This window comes from Moschus berezovskii, chromosome 2 (assembly GCF_049115385.1).
Source record: "Moschus berezovskii isolate FMDL1 chromosome 2, NW_MosBer_1.0, whole genome shotgun sequence".
Lineage (NCBI taxonomy): Eukaryota > Metazoa > Chordata > Mammalia > Artiodactyla > Moschidae > Moschus > Moschus berezovskii.
Genome location: NC_142461.1, coordinates 62,218,036 through 62,240,885, shown reverse-complemented (window position 1 = coordinate 62,240,885; position 22,850 = coordinate 62,218,036). Strand labels below are relative to the sequence as shown.

The following is a 22,850-nucleotide window of genomic DNA, read 5'->3' as shown; positions in this document are numbered from 1 at the left end:
CTGTTTCTAGTTTGTAGATAAATTCATTTCTTTCTTATTTTTAGATTCCACCAATAAATGATGTATTTGTCATTCTCAGTCTGGCTTACTTCACTTAGTATGGTAATCTCTGGGTCCTTGCATAAATATATGCAATATATTTGTAAAGTAGGCATTTACATTTGATTTCTCATTGTCTTACCAAATTAGCGAGTGGATTTGCTGGAATCCAAATACAGGATTATTTGACCATAAAAGATTTTGCTCTAAAATAAAAATGACTATAATCCAAAATTCCCAATTTTCTTTCTCTCCAAGTTACTGAACATATGTCAGTATCCTATTTCTAAGAGGGCTTCCCTGGTGGCTCAGATGGTAAAGTGTCTGCCTGCAGTGTGGAAGACCCGGGTTTGATCCCGGGGTTGGGAAGATCCCCTGGAGAAGGAAATGGCAACACCCTCCAGTACCAGTACTCTTGCCTGGAAAATCCTATGGATGGAGGAGCCTGGTAGGCTATAGTTTATGGGGTCACAGAGTCAGAGGTGACTGGGCAACTTCACTCTACTTTTACTTTATTTCTAAGATACACAAATACATCAACATGATGCTTAGAAATATTATTAAAAGACGAAGCCTAATATTGGTGTCAGCATGTTTGCCTTCTAAAAGGTAAAATTGGTCTTATGTTGAATTATAGTAGATGCTCATCTTTTAGTTTTAAATCATCCATGATCACACAATAGTTAGATCATGATTTATTTCTTCCTAATCCAGAAAACTATTTTCAAGACAGCCATGTGTCCCAAGGCTGGGATTTTGCAATTATATTTGTCCCACTAGCCATGTATTTCACTATATTTTATAGAGATTATCAATATTCCACCTTTTTTTTTTTTTTTTTACATACCAAATGTTTCTCAACCCAGTACAGTACTTAAATTTTTTACATCACTAAATGCAGCTTGGTGAGGGTAAATTCTGGCCTTCCAAGGCAAGTATATTTTCTGGTAAATAGAACATATTTAGAAAATACTGTTTATTACTTTATTTTTTCTTTATTTACTAAGTCCTTTATTTACTAATTTGAGTAATTTGTACTTACTCAAATTATTAAGTTTTGGACAAAATCCTTGTCAAATTTAACTTGGACTCTTTTAAAATAAGAAATCAAGAGTAATTTTATGACAGAAGGGATTTCAGCAGAAGGATGGGTGCATAGCTATTGGCCTTTGTCCTTTACAAAATGATATTCAAGAGCAATCAGAAAATACTTACACTAAATTCAGCCTTCTCTTGACATGTTCTAGCCTTTTGCTTTGTGAGGCCTTTTGTTTTGTTTCCCCAAAGTCTGAGCAGTTCTCAACTCCCAGTTATGGAGAGAAACAAAGGCAGAAGCTTTTTCTTTCATACTGGAGAAAATTCTTCAAGGGGAAAAGGTTATTTCAATCCATTTTATAACCTATCTTTTGGCAGAAGTAGTTAGTTTGTTGAATTCTACTCAAAACTACAATAACTCATTTGTGATACATTGAGAGACAAGGTTCTCATTCATCCTTATAGCTTCAGGAAACACTGAGCAAATATTGAAGCAAGTTTTGTTTTTGTTTTTTTTAAGCAGGAACTCTGCAAGTGTTCCATGTTTCATATATTAAAGACATTTATAACGTTTCATGAAGAATTTTGTTTTCCAAAGAGAGAAACAGAGACATGTCTCAGTACAACTTTTTAACAGGCCTAGTTTACCTTTTTCAGATTTTTCTCTCTCTTTTTTTTTTTTTTTCTGAGTAAATAAAAAAGAACATTGCTCATAGAGTGAGCGTCAGGAGGAGACTTGTACAGGGAAGAAAAACCAAGTGTCTTCTAGAACAGTTTGTTAGTGAGCCAATTTTGAACTAAGTGAATTTGTCATAATTACTGCAGATAAAATGTTAAACTAGACAGTTATCACCACCAATGTGGAATTTGTAGTTAAGTGGAGACAGCTAAATATTAACGTTTGTTTTGAAAATAAGTACAATAGCATAATGCATTGATGAAGATTGTTAGTGGAACTTGTCTGGAGTTTCAGGGAAATATGGATATGAAAACACCTTTATGGAAGTTGAAGAATGTGTCATAGCCCTGTCTAGATTCCTGCTACCTGATGAAGTACTTACTTCATAGTACATCTCTGATGAAGTCTTGCTATCATATTGACCAGCTTGCTCTCCTGCACAGACAATTCTGATTACATATTCTTATTGTGCTGAATGACAGCTCTAGGTTATCATGAAATATCATTTTCCATGTGCATTTGTGCTAGATTGAAAGCTCCCTGAGGACACGGGGATGCCTGGGTTGCCCAGCTCAGAGCCTGCCAGAGAAAACACCCTTAAAATATATGTATTGAATCGAATGGTAACAGTGTATGCACAATAGAGGTGTCAGACTTGTTAACTTCCTATTTTTCTAATCTCTGAGGCTGTTGTACATTAGTATGTACATAGAAACAATGTTTAATGAGTGTCAGAGGGCAAATAAAGATGCTAGCTGAAAGCAGGGAGTAAATATCAAGCATTAGGAAGTATTGTCCCCTAATAGAGATAAAATTAGTTTATTTGTATGGAGAGGATCCTTGGTCTCTTATGCTTCTCAAGTGCCTGTTTTCATTAGCAATGGTCTCAGGTGTTTTCCTCCAACTGATTTTTTTTTTTTTTCCTCAGCTTTCTTTTCCCTGAGCTTCTGAAATATTAGCCTGCTCTTCTGATGGGCATTGGCATTACCAGCTTTATCAAGCGTGACATCTCCTCCTAGTTTCTGATATTCCTCACAGATGGTGTTTCTCAACGTGAACTACTTTGTCAAACATGACATTTACTTACAAGATTTCTAAGGGGTGGATTAGAGGCCTCCTCATAATTTTGACTGCTACAGGTCATTTTTTCCTAATTCCCACTGATGGTTTATTAGTTACACCACCTTGCTTCTCCAGAGGTCCATTGTAAAGGAGTTGAAAATTTACATTTCACAGATTAGTTAAAATAAACCATCTATGCTGCGATTCCATTTTTCATTACTATCTAGAAAGGTATCTTTCTGACAATTCTTAAAAATCAAGCAAAAGGGCCAATTCTTTGCTAGCCTGTGTATATGTGTACGTACATGTATGTGTGCCTACATATATGTCTAATTAAATACTTCAAGTATTAAGTGGTCAATGTGTGTGATTGGTATACTGAGCACCGAAGTTTTTGCTTATGGCAATTGAAAAGCTAGAAAAATGTAGAACACAAGAAGACTGTATGAGTGCTGTGTGTGTGTCTGTGTGTCTTTAAAAAAAAAGAAACATAGAAAAAGAATTTTGTCTGCATGTTGTTAACTATACATTTATTTGGAAATATCAATTTAAAAGATTAATTTTTAAACAGATATGCAATGCCAGGTGGAGACAGCTTCTGCCAATGTTAATTTTCAGTTGGACTCTGTGGGTATAGTAATTTCTTTTCTGCACTAAATTCTGACATAATATGGGAGAGGTTCTTCTGGGTTATGGTTTTAGTTTTATCTGTTTTCTTTTAGTTTCTCATAGCGATGTACATAGATCCCAGCTCCCGGTTGATAATTCCTTCTCCCCACAGCCTTGGTTTTACAAATTTCTTCTCATCATCTGAAAGGGGATAAAAAAACTGCCTCCTGTTCCTTCCCTGAGACCCTGAAAAGTGAGCTGACCCACTGTTCTTGAGATATTAAGACCCCATTGGGTCACACATGGCTACATTAGCATTTTAGAAAATAGTATTTGGAGAGAAAAAGTAATTGCAAGGATAGAAAAGAAATAAAAGGCTTTCTGGACACCCAATGATCCTTTACACATTGGCGATTAAGATGCAATGCATACTTTGATTGTCTCTGTAAATCTACAGAGAAGGAGAAAATGTGCCTAGCAAAATGGGACATGGAATATCAAGGGTTCAAAACACTATGAAATAAACTCATAAAATATCTAATGCACTAAGTTCATTAGCCCTTTCTGAAACCAGAGAACATTTGTTCATAAAAAGAAAAGTATGAGAAATAAATTGCAAGTGTGTTAATAACTTAAACTTGGGCCACTCAAAAAGAAAATATCATCACAATTTTAGAAATTAAATTAGTCAGTTAATTGTGATTTCAAACACTCCTGCTAACTATGGTATGAGAAGCTAGGCATTAACAATACTTCGTTGGAAGTGGATTTTATACGATTAGTCAGAATGGGCCAATTCCAGAGCTGGATGTTAACTGTTTCAATCATTTACATTCCTCTCCATGTTCTTAAATTTCATCTTTATTCTTCTCACTATCAAGAAGCTAGAGTGTGCCTCTTTATGGAAAAAAATAGCTAAAAAATCATGTCCTTGCTCTCTCTGGTTCTTGTATATTTGTTCTGGAAGTCAGCTGAAATAGAAGTAAACTTTGCATTTCAAGTAAATTATCTGAACTCTATAGTGTGGGGGTCCCAAACCCCCAATCATGGACCAGTGCTAGTTAAGAACCAGGCCACACAGCAGGAGGTGAGCGGGAGGGGTAACCAAAGCCATCTCCCCTCCCCAGTCCATGGAAAAAACTGTCTGCCCTCCCCAGTCCATGAAACTGGACCCCGGTTCCACAAACGTTGGGGACCACTGCTTTAGTGTCAGTGCATACAAATAGAAGATACTTATTCTTTTACTAAGCCACAGCATCATCATTTGGCTAGTGAGGACAAAGAGGGAACATTGCTTCACGTTTGCTGAGATATCAGTGTCTCAGTCATCAGATATACACACCACTGTACATAAAATGGGCATCCTAGGTGGTGCTAGTGGTAAAGAACCCACCCGTCAATGCAGGAGACGAAAGAGATGTGGGTTCATACATGGATCAGGAAGATCCCCTGAAGGAGGGCATGGCAACTCACTCTAGTATTCTTGCCTGGGGAATCCCATGGATAGAGGAGCCTTGTGAGTTACAGTCCATGGGTTCGCAAAGAGTCAGACACCACTTAAGGGATTTAGGGCACGCAAGTGTATAAAATAGATAAACAACAAGGACCTCCTCTATAGCATAGGGAACTCTACTCAATATCATGTAATAAATGAGAAGGGAAACAAAAAATAAAATATACATGTAAAACTGAATCACTTTGCTCTACATTTGAAACTAATACATCATAAATCAACTGTAATTCAATAAAAAAGTTAAAAAAATTAAAATTAATTAAAAAATTTAAAAAAGAGGATCAGCCTGAACTCCAGGGTTCTTTGTCTTCCATAGTCATTAAATTTTAAACTCATCAGGAAATGAAATATAGGAGGAATGGTTAAAGCATTGACTGAATTAATTTATCATTTATTCAGTCAGGAAATACTTTTTAACTCAATGTTTTTATATTCATTTTTTAAATATTCATGATTGTGGAGATTATCCTATTATAACTAATCATCCATTTACTACTGGGATTGTCTTTTAACCTGCAATTTTCCTAAATTATAATCTCTCCAATACAAAAATCCAGACTACATTCTTTCATCAAATTATCTTTCCATAGACTTCATGATTATCTGTTTTCTTAAAACAACTAAACAAGCCAAAAAAAAACCCCACAACTTTAGTTATTTCTCTGCTGTCTATTAAATAAATTTGGGGTCAATAGTGTATCATTGAGTCCTCTACAAAGCCAGGCCTCAACTTACCTTTATAACCTTGTTTCCAAATACTTTCCTTTGGCAAGATATTTCTCCAAAATGGGTGAGTAGACTTTCAAGCTACAAAATAACATTTGAAATTACATGGTTACCTACAAGGTGATCAGTATGGAAGAAATAAATAGAAAAAGTGTGATCTATCTTCAAGCAGAGTGTCTAACATATAAAAGCCAAATCCTCAGAAACAAAATTAATCTATATGCATAATGAATACATTAAGGGCTGAAGGAAGCTGTACTGAAAGTGGATGTTAGGAATTTAGCTGCTAGACTCCTGCTGTGAATGGATATAAGAAAAGCCTTTGAGCTAAGTCATATCAAGAGGAAGGTAGAGCCACAAGAAATTCAGGTCCCTGAGGTCTGGGTGCTGATGGATGGTCATCTTCAAGTTAAACCCACTATTTACTCACTCTTGCATCATCCAGTTTCTGATACATGTGTGTGCTCAGTCACTCAGTCATGTCTGACTCTTTGAGACCCCATGGACTGTAGCGCACCAGGCCCCTTTGTCCATAGGATTTCCCAGGCAAGAATACATGAGTGGGTTGCCATTTCCTCTTCTAGGGGATTTTCCCAATCCAGCACTCAAACCTGCACCTCTGGTGACTGCTGCATTGTCAGAGGGATTCTTTACCACTGAGCTACATGGGAAGTCCTTTTGATACATAATACTCATTAAGTACAGATTGAATGAATGATCTAGTATATCATAATGTGCATGTTCTTTACAATTGCCTGAAGCATTGGATTTTCTTGGGCATTCAAGATATCCAGGAGCCAAAAGTTAATGATTATTTAGGAAATAATCATAAGTTTGGTAACTCTGGGCGGTGCAGCCAGGAGATACTACTGCCTAAGGCCTATAAAGCAATGCCTGAAAGTTAGATAATCCTATGTTTTTAATTAAAAGCAAATATAAGTCACTAGAAAGAGGAAGGGATATGAATAAAATAGAAATATATAAAGAACAGATTTGTGGTTTCCAAGGGGGAGATAAGAGGGGAAGGGATGGAGAGGGAGTTTGGGATTAGCAGATGCAAACTATAATGTAAAGAATAAATAACAAGGCCCTACTGTATGGTAGAGGGAACTATATTCAATATACCGTGATAACCATCAGTTCAGTTCAGTTCAGTCGCTCAGTTGTGTACAAATCTTTGCAACCCCATGGACTGCAGCACACCAGGCTTCCCTGTCCATCACCAACTTTCAGAGTTTACTCAAACTCATGTCCATGGAGTCAGTGATGCCATCCAACCATCTCATCCTCTGTCATCCCCTTCTCCTCCTTCCTTCAATCTTTCCCAGCATCAGGGTCCTTTCAAATGAGTCAGTTTTTCCCATCAGGTGGCCAAAGTTTTGGAGTTTCAGCTTCAGCATCAGTCCTTCCAGTGAATATTCAGGACTGATTTCCTTTAGGTTGGTCTGGTTGGATCTCCTTGCAGTCCAAGGGACTCTCAAGAGTCTTCTCCAACACCACAGTTCAAAAGCATCAATTCTTCGTCACTCAGCTTTCTTTGTAGTCCAACTCTCACATCCATACATGACCACTGGAAAAGCAATAGCTTTGAGTAGATGAACCTTTGTTGGCAAAGTAATGTCTCTACTTTTTAATATGCTGTCTAGGTTGGTCATAGCTTTTCTTCCAAGGAGAAAGCATCTTTAAATTTCATGACTTCAGTCACCATCTGCAGTGATTTAGGAGCCCCCCCAAAAGTAAAATCTCTCACTGTTTCCATTATTTCCCCATCTATTTGCCATGAAGTGATGGGACCAGATGCCATGATCTTATTTTTCTGGCTGTTGAGTTTTAAGTCAACGTTTTCATTCTCTTCTTTCACTTTCATTAAGAGGCTCTTTAGTTCTTCTTCACTTTCTGCTGTAAGGGTGATGTCATCTGCATACCTGAGGTTATTGATATTTTTCCTGGCAATCTTGATTCCAGCTTGTGCTTCATTCATCCTGGCATTTCCCATGATGTACTCTGCATATAAGTTAAATAAGCAGGGTGACAATATACAGCCTTGCTGTACTCCTTTCCTGATTTGGAACCAGTCTGTTGTTCCATGGCCAGTTCTAACTATTTCTTCTTGACCTGCATTCTGATTTCTCAGGAGGCAGGTCAGGTGGTCTGGGATTCCCATCTCTTTAAGAATTTTCCATAGTTTGTTGTGATAACCATAATGGAAAAGAATATAAATAAAATGTTTATAAATAGCTGAATTGCTTAGCTGTACAGCAGATATTAACACAAGACTGTAAAACAACTATACTTCAATAAAACATAAAATATGGCAGAAATTTAAAAGGGGACCTTAATAAACTACCTTTGTTTTTGTGGGTCCAGCTTCAGGCAGGACAGAGAAATGAGATGATTTACTAAGTCAATGATCTCAGTCTTATTCACATGTATTTTAAGACGACCTCATTCTGCTTAGATTTCAGGCTCAACAAGCAAATGTCTCAGGACTAAAATGCAATGAGAAAATTGCTACAGAAAGAGAATGTTCTGCAGAAAGGGCGTATATGCAAAATATCTTTATTGAAAAAGTGATGGTCCCTGCCATTATGAATAGAACATGTGCAGTCTATTCAGTTCAGTTCAGTCGTTCAGTCGTGTTCAACTCTCCGTGACTCCATGAATCACAGCACGCCAGGCCTCCCTGTCCATCACCAACTCCCGGAGTTCACTCAAACTCATGTCCACAGAGTCGGTGATGCCATCCAGCCATCTCATTCTCTGTCGTCCCCTTCTCCTCCCGCCCCCAACCTTTCCCAGCATCAGAGTCTTTTCCAGTGAGTCAACTCGTCGCATGAGGTGGCCAAAGTATTGCAGTTTCAGCTTTAGCATCAGTCCTGCCAATGAACACCCAGGATCAATGCAGTCTATTAGAAACAGTTTTATTTATCTGGGTCTACTCATAAAATTTGTTTTCTTTTTCTGGGTTTTATTCTGGGTCGGTAAGTTTGATTTGAAGACATGGCATGTCACATGGTCATGGAATTCACTGAAATCCCTTGACAGCCTCATGTGCCCAGTCTTTCCCTGGGCCTCCCTCCATCTCATGGCTTATACTGCAGCTTTCAGGATAAATCTCTATTTTCCATGATCTCTTCCTTGTTTCATGCAATATTAATGACAATGACTACTACAAGGACCTACTATATAGTATAGGGAGCTCTGCTCAGTATTATGTAAAAACCTAAATGGGAAAAAAAATTGAAAAAGAATAATTTTCCTATATGTATAACAGAATCACTTTGCTCTACACGGACACAACATTGTTAATCAGCTATTTATTGCTGTTGTTCAGTCACTCAGTCATGTTTGAGTTTATCTGCTAAGTCTCCCTGTCCCTTATCATCTCCTAAAGTTTGCCCAAGTTCATGTCTATTGCATCAGAGATGCCAAACATCCATCTCATCCTCTGACACCCTCTTCTCCTTCTGCCCTCAATCTTTCCCAGCATCAGGGACAGTTGGCTGTTCATATCAGATGACCAAAATACTGGAGCTTCAGCTTCAGCATCAGTCATTCCAATGAGTAGTCAAGGCTGATTTCCCTTAAGATTGACTGGCTTGATATCCTTGCTGTCCAAGGGACTTTCAAAAGTCTTCTCCAACACCACAGTTTGAAGGCATCAATTCTTTGGCATTCTGCCTTCTTTACAGTCCAGCTTTCACAATCATATGTCACTACTGGTAAGACCACAGCCTTGACAATATGGACTTTGTTGGCAGAGTAATGTCTCTGGTTTTCAACACACTGTCTAGGTTTGTCATAGCTTTCCTGTCAAGAAGCCATCACATTCTCACTTCATGAGACTACAGCCACCATTTGCAGTGATTTTAGAGCCCAAGAAGAGGAAATCTGTCGTTGCTTCTACATTTCCCCCTTCTATTTGCTATGAAGTAATGGGGCCGGGTCCCACGATCTTAGTTTTGTTAATATTTAGTTTTAAGATTGCTCTTTCACTCTCCTTCTTCACCCGCATCAAGAGTCTATTTCCTCTTAGCTTTCCGCGACTAGAGTGGTATCACCCATATATCTGCGATTTTTGATGTTGCACATGTCTGTCTTGATTCCAGCTTGTAACTCATCCAGCCAGGCATTTCTCATGATATGCTCAGTGTATAGGTTAAAGAACAATACTCCAAAATAAAATAGAAAGTTAAAAAATTTTTTGAAAAGGCTTCTTTCAAGGGTGAGTAAGGAGCAGTGAGAAGAAAATAATCCTTCCTTGCACTTACCAGGACTCTGTTAGCAAAAGGGACCTGAGTGCTTTGGGTTAAAAGTAAATGAGATATTCTTCTTCTATTATAATTGTCTTGGTTTGCATCTTATGATTTACCATATTTAAGATAGATTTTTTTTTTTTTTTGCATCATTCCCCCTCTAGAGGGTTTGTTCCATCTCAGTGCTGGGTCAAGACATTTTTTTAATGCCTTTGATGTTTTATATCATCTGAGATGGGGATCAAGTAATTGTGGCCTTAAAGGGAAGAGGTGGGAGTACTTCGAAGCACTGGCAAATCTAGCTGTCAAAGCTACCGTGATCTAGAGTGGTATCTTGATATATCAGATGGCAGCGTACATCACTGGATGCATTAAGTAAAGTCTTAAACAGAGCTTAAGGAAATCACTATTGAATACATGCTTGAGTTACTTAGCGTTTATGTAGGTTTAGGTTGACATGTTAGAGAATATTTTGGCTAGATTGGAACTGAACTATCCATAGAGATTGCTAAGTTTCATGTCACTTCACCTTTGTGTTACTTACAGCCTTTCTGTCCTGATCTATGTGTGGGTCCAAATGAATCTTTTGCTTTCTCTATTCTAATTGTAAGTAATATGATCCAGCGGATGTTGGCAATTTGATCTCTGGTTCCTCTGCCTTTTCTAAAACCTGCTTGAACATCTGGAAATTCATGGTTCACATATTGTTGAAGCCTGACTTGGAGAATTTTGAGCCTTACTTTACTAGTGTGTGAGATGGGTGCAATTGTGTGGTAGTTTGAGCATTGTTTGGCATTGCCTTTCTTAGGAATTGGAATGAAAACTGATCTTTTCCAGTCCTGTGGCCACTGCTGAGTTTTCCATTGTTTGGCATTGCCTTTCTTAGGAATTGGAATGAAAACTGATCTTTTCCAGTCCTGTGGCCACTGCTGAGTTTTCCAAATTTGTTGGCATATTCTGTGCAACACTTTCACAGCATCATCTTTTAGGATTTGAAATAGCTCAACTGGAATTCCATCACTTCCACTAGCTTAGGTTGTAGTGATGCTTCCTAAGGCCCACTTGACTTCACATTCCAGGATGTCTGACTCTAGGTGAGTGATCAAACCATTGTGATTATCTTGGTCATGAAGATCTTTTTTATATAGTTCTTCTGTGTATTCTTACCACCTCTTTTTAATTTTATGCTTCTGTTAGGCCCTGCCATTTCTGTCCTTTATTGAACTCATCTGTGCATGAAATGTTCCCTTGGTATCTCTAATTTTTTTGAAGAGATCTCTAGTCTTTCCCATTCTATTGTTTTCCTCTATTTCTTTGCACTGATAACTGAGGAAAGCTTTCTTATCTCTTCTTGCTCTTCTTTGGAACTCTGCATTCAAATGGGTGTATCTTTCCTTTTCTCCTTTGCTTTTCACTTCTCTTCTTTTCTCAGCTATTTGTAAGACCTAAGACAGCCATTTTGCTTTATTGCATTTCTTTTTCTTGGGGATGGCCTTGCTCCCTGTCTCCTGTATAATGTTACAAATCTCTGTCCATAGTTCTTCTTGTACTTTGTCTATCACATCTAGTCCCTTAAATCTATTTCTCACTTCCAAGGTATAATCGTTAGGTAATTGATTTAGGTCATACTTGAATGGTCTAGTGGTTTTCCCTACTTTCTTCAATTTAAGTGTGAATTTGGCAATAAGGATTTCATGGTCTGAGCCACAGTCTGCTCCCTGTCTTGTTTTTGCTGACTCTATACAGCTTCTCCATCTTTGGCTGCAAATAACATAATCAGTGTGATTTTGGTGTTGACCATCTGGTGATGTCCATGTGTAGAGTCTTCCCTTTTGTTGTTGGAAGAGGGTGTTTGCTATGACCAGTGCATTCTCTGGCAGAACTCTGTTAGCCTTTGACCAGCTTCATTCTGTACTCCAAGGCCAAATTTGCCGATCACTCCAAGTGTTTCTTTACTTCCTACTTTTGCATTCCAGTCTCCTAAAATGAAAAGGACATCTCTAGGGTGTTAGTTCTAGAAGGTCTTGTAGGTCTTCATAGAACCATTCAACTTCAGGTTCTTCAGCATTACTGGTTGGGGCATAGACTTGGATTACCGTGATTTACTTGGATTTACCATAAGGAAAAATTATGGGAAGAGAAAACACATCAGAGTTTGCCAGAATTTAAGTCCAGAGAGTCTCTAATCACAGGGACAGCATGAGGAAAATGTTTGGGGGTGAGGAATGCATCTGTATCTTGTGTGGGGTGGTAGATATATGACTCTATGCATTTATCAAAGGACTTCCCAGGTGGGTCATTGGTAGAGAATCTACCTGCCACTCCAGGAGTCACAGAAGACATGGGTTCAATCCCTGCATAAGGAAGATTCCTTGGAGAACTGAATGGCAACCTACTCCAATATTCTGGCCTGGAGAATATCATGGACAGAGGAGCCTGGCGGGCTATAGTGCTGCTGCTGCTGCTAAGACACTTCAGTCGTGTCCGACTCTGTGTGACCCCATAGACGGAAGCCCACCAGGCTCCCCCGTCCCTGGGATTCTCCAGGCAAGAACACTGGAGTGGGCTGCCATTTCCTTCTCCAATGTGTGAAAGTGAAAAGTGAAAGTGAAGTCGCTCAGTCGTGTCCGACCCATAGCGACCCCATAGACTGCATTGCATTCTCCAGGGCTATAGAGCAGGATGTCACAAAAACATTTCATACAACTGAGCACACATCAAAACCCGTAGAGCTGTTCACCAAGGAGAGTTAATTTTACTCTTCTTAAATTAAAAAAATATGAGTCAGACATGACTTAGCCATTGAATAACAATAAATTAAAAAATAAAACAATTATGAAACATAGGATGGATTGGTTTGGCAAAAAGCAGTGTCTCTTTTAGTTTGGTTTAATTCTGAATACTAATCATTATGATGTCTGGATCAAGTGACGGTCCTGGAGACAAAAATGGTATTAAGGATTTATGGGAAACATGGAAGTGATGAGAACAAAGGAAAGGGCAAGAAAATGGTGATATGTATTGAGCGCAGTATATTGTGAGCTCATTTCTAGGCTGTTAACATGAGGGATTTCTCCTCATATTGATGATTATTACTATACTCATTTGATGGACAGTGAAACCTAGGCTTGTCCAGAGGTAAGAGAACATTTTCTGAGGATACACTTCTGTATATAGAATACATAACACCAACCCAGGACTATCGTTCAGGGAGAGTCATGAAAATAAGGAAATACATAAGAAAACATTAAACAAAATTCTGTTTACAGTTTAACAATTTTCTCAGTTTTTCGACAATAATTCTAAATAGTCTTGGGGACATGATTGAGAAACACTGGCTGGTTGATAATGCAAATACATGGAGTTATAGATATTAAAAGAACAATGCCCAAGGCATATTTCACTTTTTAATGGGACAGAATGATCTAGTGGTCTTCCATAGGGTTCTGTGTTGTTCTATAATCTAAGACACAACTCAAGCGAAGACATATCATGCAAGCTTATCAAATTCACATGTATTACAGAGGAAGATAAATAGTTCTGTTGGATAGAATATTCAAAATATCACGCTAGGCTAGAAATAAGGGAACAAGCAAACTCTTGAAATTCAGAAAGGATGAATGCAAGCATACACATTTTAATTCAGAAAAAGATTATTGTATGAAATAGAGTGTGTTGCCAACATTTTGTGATAGTGAGACATAGAGAGTGTTTTTCTAGGTACTTGTCTGTATCCTTTACATTTACAAAATTTAAAAAGTAGATGGTGAAAATTTTTGATTTTAAAGCAAGTTTTGGGAACACTTTGATTTTAAAACAAGTTTTTGCTGGTCAGATTGGAACATGATCAATGATGTAGCCATAAATATATGTCCCATCTCAAGTTATATTAATGGACATACAGAATAGAATCACTGCAGATGCTGATTGCAGCCATGAAATAAAAAGGCGTTTATTCCTTGGAAGGAGGGTTATGACCAACCTAGATAGTATATTAAAAAGCAGAGACATTACTTTGCCAACCAAGGTCCGTCTAGTCAAGGCAATGGTTTTTCCCGTGGTCATGTATGGATGTGAGAGTTGGACTGTGAGGAAGGCTGATCGCCGAAGAATCGATGCTTTTGAACTGTGGTGTTGGAGAAGACTCTTGAGAGTCCCTTATACTGCAAGGAGATCCAACCAGTCCATTCTAAAGGAGATCCTGCATGTTCATTGGAGGGACTGATGCTAAAGCTGAAACTGCAATACTTTGGCCACCTCATGCGACGAGATGACTCACTGGAAAAGACTCTGATGCTGGGAAAGGTTGGGGGGGTTAGGAGAAGGGCATGACGGAGAATGAGATGGCTGGATGGCATCACCGACTCTGTGGACATGAGTTTGAGTGTACTCTGGGAGTTGGTGATGGACAGGGAGGCCTGGCGTGCTGTGATTCATGGGGTCGCGGAGAGTCGGACACGACTGAGTGACTGAACTGAACTGAACAGAATAGAATTGATACCAATGGAGATGTAAGGTCAGTTCCTCTGCTTTGACCTAACCATAAAAGTGAGCCAGGCCCTTTACTTTACTCTATATGTGTATGTGTGCGCTTGTTTGCATTTGTGTATTGGGAGCCATCAAGATCTGGTGAAAAACCTTCAGTCTTCTTGATGGAAGGTTTGTTTTCTTCCAGTCCTGTGGCCACTGCTGAGTTTTCCAAATTTGCTGGCATATTTTGTGCAACACTTTCACAGCATCATCTTTTAGGATTTGAAATAGCTCAACTGGAGCTTTGTTTTCTTATCTGTTAAATGAAATAATTAATTCAACCAATATTTGTTCAGAGTATAACATGCATTCTAGACATGTTTCTGGGGCTAATATTACAGTAGTGAATTAAAATATATAGATTTTTTATTAATAAAAATGAAGATACTGCCGTTTTGTCATATTTGTCAGAATTCAAATAACTTGGTTTTTTATTTATGCATATAATCATTGCCAAGCTTGACAGTTACTGACAGAGGGAACAAGTTAGAATAAACAAACATTTGATGTCCTGATGACTGTTAGAAATTTCATACAAAGGTATTGATTTGCCAGGACAGAATTAAACCACTTGGCTTGTCTAGGCTGTAACTTCAAAGATCACTTTGGGCATTTTAGTGATAACCCTATTAAAATGTCTCCTTTTTACCAGTGATTCATTTGAACTGCATCGCATATCTGGCAAATTTGATATTTTAAATTTGAAACTGACAGGAAAAAACAAAAACAAAAGCATACCAAGAAAAGGTCTTGTTTGAATTGTCAGGTCTCTGTGAATGACTGTATTCTATGGCATGGGGAAGACCCTTTTCATTGGCCAGCAGCCCTGAGCACCAAAGCAGGAAGCTCCTCAAAAGCTGATACCCTGGGAAGCTGAAAACACAGCCAGATCAACACAGCCAACATGGAAGCCTCACAGGTGTGTAATTAGGCTCTTTTTTGCCAGACTGAAAAGTCATAAAAAAGAATGGCCCCATGGATTGTGGGCAAATATTGGCCAGAATAGCATTATTTGCAAAAGTAAGAAGGATAGATGACTTCAGTCCCTCTGGAAAGAAAAGGATAACCTACCTCTAATTACAAAGGGAGAAAAAGAACCACTTTTTTTTTTTTTTAATGGAAGTCTAGTTGGTTTACAATGTTGTGTCAGTTTCGGGTGTAAGGCAAGATGGTTCAGTTATATATATATTTTAAGGAGGAGAAGGCTAATCAAAACTTTATTTGCATAATTGTCATGGAAGGGAAGCAGTGTAATGACCCTATGACTTCTGTTCCTTGTCCATTTGCTCCTCTGGGCTGGTCTGCCAGCCAGAGATGCTTCTGAATGTTTGTCTTTCACGAAGGTTTATTCTCAGTGTGCCTAGGAATGTATTAGTATATTTAATCCTAGAGTTGGGAAATCAGGCCATGAATTCTAGTCCAGAGAAAATAAGAGTGAGTGATCAAGACAGATATCCCTGCAGGAGGGAATGGCACCCCACTCCAGTATTCTTGCCTAGAAAATTTCAAAGACAGAGGAGTCTGGTGGGCTATAGTCCATGGGGTCACAAAGAGTCAGACAGGACTGAGCACACACACACACACTACTTAATCAATAACTGCCTCCCTACAGCTCATATGACACCTATGGGTTATTTTCACAAATCTAAAGCAGCAGTTTAAGCACATTTCAATCATGTCTAGGAGAAGTCTCTGGGTCACCATCACAGGTTATAAATGTTTAGGACAGGTTTGTTTCCATTGACCAATCATTTACCAATAATCTACCACCAGGCAGGTGCTGCAAATCCCTACTTGTTAAGATCATATCACTGCTTCATTCAAACTGTTCACTTGCTAGTGGAAGAGAAACAGACATCCACAGATAATGACAATGTACTATCACAAATTGTTAGTTTTCTGGCCAACTTTGTCTCCAAGTGGGTCATGGTAGTGGCCTCAGAGAATAAGTTCAGAACTGAACCTCTAAGAACACATGTATGTTATCCGATGAAAATGGAAAGAGGTGGAGGGGAAATAGGAAATTCTAAATCAGAGGAGAAAGATGAGCATGATCAGATGCTTCAGCAGATTTCACCTAAAAGATGTGGAAAATAGTTGTCTTGTCCGACAACTGCATAAAATGACACTGAAAGAGTAGGAGGAATTATAACATTAAAAAAAATTTGCTATGGAAACTATCCTAAAGGCAAGAATGGAGTCCAGTGAGGGAATTCCACGGTGGTCCAGTGGCTAAAACTCCATGCTCCCAACTCTGGTGGCCCAGGTTCAATCCCTGGTCCAGGATCTAGATCCCACATGCGACAGCTAAAGGTTTCACATGCCACAATGAAGATTGAAGATCCTGCATGCTGCAACTAAGATTGGCACAGCTAATTATTATTTTTTAAGACAGAATCCAGTGAACCAGGATGTTCATTTTCTCTCCCAAGATCATCTATGGCATTTTGGTTGGGTTACAGACAGACCTGCAGTCTAGAGATGTGTGCTGAGCCACTGAAAGCACTCAGCAAGAAATTTGCTGGTTCAGTACAGTTCAGTGGCTCAGTCGTGTCTGACTCTTTGCGACCCCATGAATCACAGCACACCAGGCCTCCCTGTCCATCACCAACTCCCGGAGTTCACTCAAACTCATGTCCATCGAGTCGGTGATACCATCCATCCATCTCATTTTCTGTCGTCCCCGTCTCTTCCCACCCCCAATCCCTCCCAGCATCAGAGTCTTTTCCAGTGAGTCAACTCGTCGCATGAGGTGGCCAAAGTATTGGAGTTTCAGCTTTAGCATCAGTCCTTCCAATGAACACCCAGAATTGATCTCTTTTAGAATGGACTGGTTAGATCTCCTTGCAGTCCAAGGTTGGAGGGGGACAGAAAGGTAACATGTGGCATCAGAGTAGGGTTGCCCCTCAGGAATCTGTTGGGGAACTATTTGAAGCAATGAACCTATGACTGATTATGGGATGGATTCTTTCCTTAATTGCCGCTTTTATATCTGGTTTCAAAAATGGAGTGTATGAAAAAGCTGGAAAGTTCTTTAGAATTGGCCATAAAGAAGACCTAAGTTAATTATGACATGGATGATTGAATTGTATCAATTTCTGTGACATTAGTTTTTCCGAAGAGTAGCTGTAGCACTTACATCAGTGCAAGTAAGCCTGGTGGTGAATGCTTCATGCAGAATTCTCATCTGAATTTTGTAGGCTGGTGAGGAAGCCTCTGGGAGGTGAACTTGAAGGATCTGGAAAGAAATCTCTAGGACTAAGGGGCTCATTTGTTTGGAATGCTTTCCACATTTGTAAGTAAAAGTCGACAAGTGAAATTCTCAAAAGACTTACAGTGGAGTTACAGGGTTTACAAACCATCTCTTGCCCTCTTATAGAGTTTGTTTTTTTTTTTTTTTTTCAGGAGCAAATTGTCTTGTCCTGCTCACTTGTGGTCCTGTGTGTCCACAACTCTCTGCCCCACACCACTTCCTCTTTAGTGGTCTATAATGTACCTTCTTCTGGAGTTCCATAGAGGGAGGACTGTTGGTTATACTTGAACCTACTTCCATGGCATTGCTCTTGGATGCAAGGGGAGGGCATATTGCTCCTGTGCCTTGACCTTTGATTTGGTAGTCATAGAATGGATGCAGGCTTGCAGTGCCCATAGGCTAAAGAACATGTGATTTGAAGTTCTGTGAGCCTCAGATTGGACTTTGATTTTTCTCCCAAAGGCTTTGATGTCTTTGAGTGACTTCCCATACCTTAGATTTTCTTCACAAGAAACTGAAGAACGTCAGCCAAATTTTGTTCTGAGATTTTGCAGGTCCCTAAATATGATATGGTTGTCTGACTTGAGAACAGTTGCCTTGTACCCATGTACATCTTCTGAAATCTAGGCCACAAAGCATGTGAAAGGGAATGTGATGTTCTGATATGTGACTCAGATAACCAGGTGAACAGGCCCCATATCAGCAGCCATAATTTCCTCTTCCAGCAGCAGAAAGTGAAAGTCACTCAGTCATGTTCAACTCTTTGCAACCCCACAGACTATACAGTCCATGGAATTCTCCGGGCCAGAATACTGGGTTGGGTAGCCTTTTGCTTCTCTAAAGGATCTTTTCGACTCAAGGATCAAACCCAGGTCTCCCTCAATGCAGGCATATTCTTTATCAGGTGAGTTACCCAGGAAGCCCAGCAGTAGAACCAGGGCTCAAATCTAATTTAAAATTTCTTTGGTTGTAACCCTCCAGATATCTGTCCTGGAAGCAGGTAGTTTCAGGGCAAAACTAACCTCTTAAAACAGGATGTTATAGATTTCCAAAGGGCTCTTTGCTCCAAGATATCTCTCTTATTGACCCTACAAGAGGTCTGTGTTAAGAAGCCAGGGTAAGGTTTGCCCAGGTGCCTCTGTGCACTTGGCCAACAGCCTTTGAGACCACCCACCCAAGCTCCCCAGGAGCTGGTGGGTGGTGGCCCTTCCCCAGGACCCTCCAGAGCCCAGGGGCACACAAGTCACTCTAAATGGAGACATGCATATTGAAGTAAGTTAAAGGATTTAATATGAGGCACAGAAGCAAATAATGCCAAAAAGCAAGCAGTAGTTGGTACACATTTAGTAATTAAGGCAGCCTTTCCTTCTCCCATTGCTTCTGAGATGGCTGAAATTAGTCAAATTCAGTCTAAAATGGAATACACCAAAAGTGTTAGCGAATAAGGGTCTGGAAAAATTAAAGGTAGCACAACCAAATGCTTACCTGTAACAAGGATTCCAAGAAGGAGTTTCAAATGCTAGTGTGATTATGCAGGTTCCAGAGAGAATTGTGGTAGCTTGAAATAATGAAAATATTCCATTTTCAAGACCAGTAGATCTTGCCCTTATGCAGTAAAATCCCTTTAACCTCTGGCACTGAAAACACCATCTCATGTGCTTATGCTAAATGAAAGACCACTAAATTTTCTGGATTTAGAAACACTTCCTCCAGCCCCTCAAAATCAAGAAATCCATGCAGTTGTCAGGCTAAAATGAGAGCACTCTATGAGTGAATATGCTGTTGCAAAAATGGACAGCTGATCAGAACTGACTCCATGTATGGCGTTTCAAATATAGAAGCAACAACTGAAGGAACTTCAGAAGACATGACAGTTGTAGATGGAGCTTCGTTCAGATGACAGATAATCAAACTAAAGAGATGTCTATAGCTTCTTGAGGAGGAGAACAAAGATTGTGCTAAATGAGAAATGGCTATGCATTCAATTACTATAGCATTCTGGCTGCCTAGTAGCTGGCTCTGGTTTTGCCATTAGAGGTAACCTCAACTCTCAACAATATTGTCTCAACATCTGGAAATATAAAGAATTTTCAAACTTCCAAAAAAAAAAAGCCATGGTAAGTCAGGGCCTCCCACATTTTGGCCAGTACTGTACCATTCTCTTCTGCTTCTGGTTTTTTGACTACGTTGAAGCCTTTGAATGTGTGGATCACAACAAACTGTGGAAAATTCTTAAGGAGATGGAAATACCAGACCACCTGATCTACCTTCTAAGAAATCTGTACACAGGTTAAGAAGCAACACTTAGAACTGGACATGGAAAAACAGACTGATTCCAAATCAGGAAAGGAGTATGTCAAGGTTGTATATGGTTACCCTGCTTATTTAATTTATACTCAGAGTCAGTTCAGTTCAGTTCAGTTCAGTCGCTCAGTCGTGTCCGACTCTCCACGACCCCATGAATCACAACACGCCAGGCCTCCCTGTCCATCACCAACTCCCGGAGTACACTCAAACTCATGTCCACAGAGTTGGTGATGCCATCCAGCCATCTCATTCTCCGTCGTGCCCTTGTCCTCCCGCCCCCAAACTTTCCCAGCATCAGAGTCTTTTCCAGTGAGTCAACTCGTCGCATGAGGTGGCCAAAGTATTGCAGTTTCAGCTTTAGCATCAGTCCCTCCAATGAACATGCAGGATTGATCTCCTTTAGAATGGACTGGTTGGATCTCCTTGCAGTATAAGGGACTCTCAAGAGTCTTCTCCAACACCACAGTTCAAAAGCATCAATTCTTTGGCAATCAGCTTCCTTCACAGTCCAACTCTCACATCCATACATGACCACGGGAAAAACCATTGCCTTGACTAGACGGACCTTGGTTGGCAAAGTAATGTCTCTGCTTTTTTTTTTTTTTTTTTACTAAAAGGGGAGTCTGTAGCCATTGCTTCATTCACAAAACCGGCCGCCCCGCCGGTAAACGCTGCGCTCCAGCTCAAGGCTCAGTGTTTGGAGTCTCCCCCTCGTGATTGACGGTTACCACTTCCTCTCTGCTTTTTAATATACTATCAAGGTTGGTCATAACTTTCCTTCCAAGGAGAAAGCGTCTTTTAATTTCACGGCTGCAATCAGCATCTACAGTGATTTTGGAGCCCAAAAAAATAAAGTCTGACACTGTTTCCACTGTCTGTCCATCTGTTTCCCATGAAGTGATGGGACCAGATGCCATGATCTTTGTTTTCTGAATGTTGAGCTTCAAGCCAACTTTTTCACTCTCCTCTTTCACTTTCATCAAGAGGCTTTTGAGTTCCTCTTCACTTTCTGCCATAAGGGTAGTGTCATCTGCATATCTGAGGTTATTGATATTTCTCACAGCAATCTTGATTCCAGCTTGTGCTTCTTCAGCCCAGCGTTCCTCATGATGTACTCTGCATATAAGTTAAATAAACAAGGTGACAATATACAACCTTGACATACACCTTTTCCTATTTGGAACCAGTCTGTTGTTCCATGTCCAGTTCTGACTGTTGCTTCCTGACCTGCATACAGGTTTCTCAAGAGGCAGGTCAGGTGGTCTGGGATTCCCATCTCTTTCAGAATGTTCCACAGTTTATTGTGATCTACACAGTCAAAGGCTTTGGCATAGTCAATGAAGCAGAAATAGATGTTTTTCTGAAACTCTCTTGCTTTCTCCATGATCCAGCAGATGTTGGCAATTTGATCTCTGGTGCCTCTGCCTTTTCTAAAACCTGCTTGAACATCTGGGAGTTCACGGTTTACATACTGCTGAAGCCTGGCTTGGAGAATTTTGAGCATGACTTTACTAGCTTGTGCTGCTGCTCCTGCGTCACTTCAGTCGTGTCCGACTTTGTGTGACCCCATAGACAGAAGCCCACCAGGCTCCCCCGTCCCTGGGATTCTCCAGGCAAGAACACTGGAGTGGGTTGCCATTTCCTTCTCCAATGTGTGAAAGTGAAAAGTGAAAGTGAAGTGGCTCAGTCGTGTCCGACCCATAGCGACCCCACGGACTGCATCCCACCAGGCTCCCCCATCCATGGGATCCTCCAGGCAAGAGTACTGAAGTGGCTTGCCATTGCCTTCTCCTACTAGCTTGTGAGATGAGTGCAATTGTGCGGTAGTTTGAGCATTCTTTGGCATTGCCTTTCTTTGGGATTGGAATGAAGACTGACCTTTTCCAGTACTCAGAGTACATGCCAAATGCTGGGCTGGATGAAGCACAACCTGGAATCAAGATTGATGGGAAAAATAATAACATTAGGTATTCAGATAGCACCACCCTTATGGCAGAAAGTGAAAAAGAACTAAAGAGCCTCTTCATGAAAGTTAAAGAGGAGAGTGAAAAAGTTGGCTTAAAACTCAACATCCAGAAAACTAAGATCATGGCATCCATCCCATCTCTTCATGGCAAATAGATGGGGAAACAATGGAAACAGTGAGAGACTTTGTTTCCAAAATCACTGCAGATGGTGACTGCAGTTATGAAATTAAAAGATGCTTGCTTCTTGGAAGGAAATCTATGACCAATCTAGATAGCATATTAAAAAGCAGAGACATTACTTTGCCAACCAAGGTCCGTCTAGTCAAGGCAATGGTTTTTCCCGTGGTCATGTATGGATGTGAGAGTTGGACTGTGAAGGAAGCTGATCGCCAAAGAATTGATGCTTTTGAACTGTGGTGTTGGAGAAGACTCTTGAGAGTCCCTTGCACTGCAAGGAGATCAAACCAGTCCATCCTAAAGGAGATCAGTCCTGAATATTCACTGGAAGGACTGATGCTGAAGCTGAAACTCCAATGTTTTGGCAACCTGAGGCCAAAAACTGATCTTTTCATTTGAAAACACCTTGATGTTGGGAAAGATTGAAGGAGGGAGGAGAAGGGGACTACAGAGGATGAGATGGTTGGATGGCATCACTGATTCAATGGACATGAGTTTCAGTAAGCTGAGGGATTGGTGATGGTCAGGGAAGCCTGGCGTGCTGCAGTCCATGGGGTCACAAAGAGTAACACGCAACTGAGCAACTGAAGTGACTGACCGTACCATTTTCACACTTTTTAACATTTGCACTAATTTTTACTTATTTCTCCTCTTTTTTTTTTCAAATTAACTTAATACGTTTTCAAAAAGAAAATTT

The 22,850-nt window shown here is 39.8% G+C and overlaps 1 pseudogene; it reads left to right on the top strand.

Annotated features, from left to right (window-relative positions):
* Nucleotides 1-18,831: 18,831 nt before the first annotated feature.
* LOC129538539 (mitochondrial fission factor pseudogene) lies at nucleotides 18,832-19,737 on the top strand (annotated as a pseudogene).
* The last annotated feature ends 3,113 nt before the right edge of the window (nucleotides 19,738-22,850 follow it).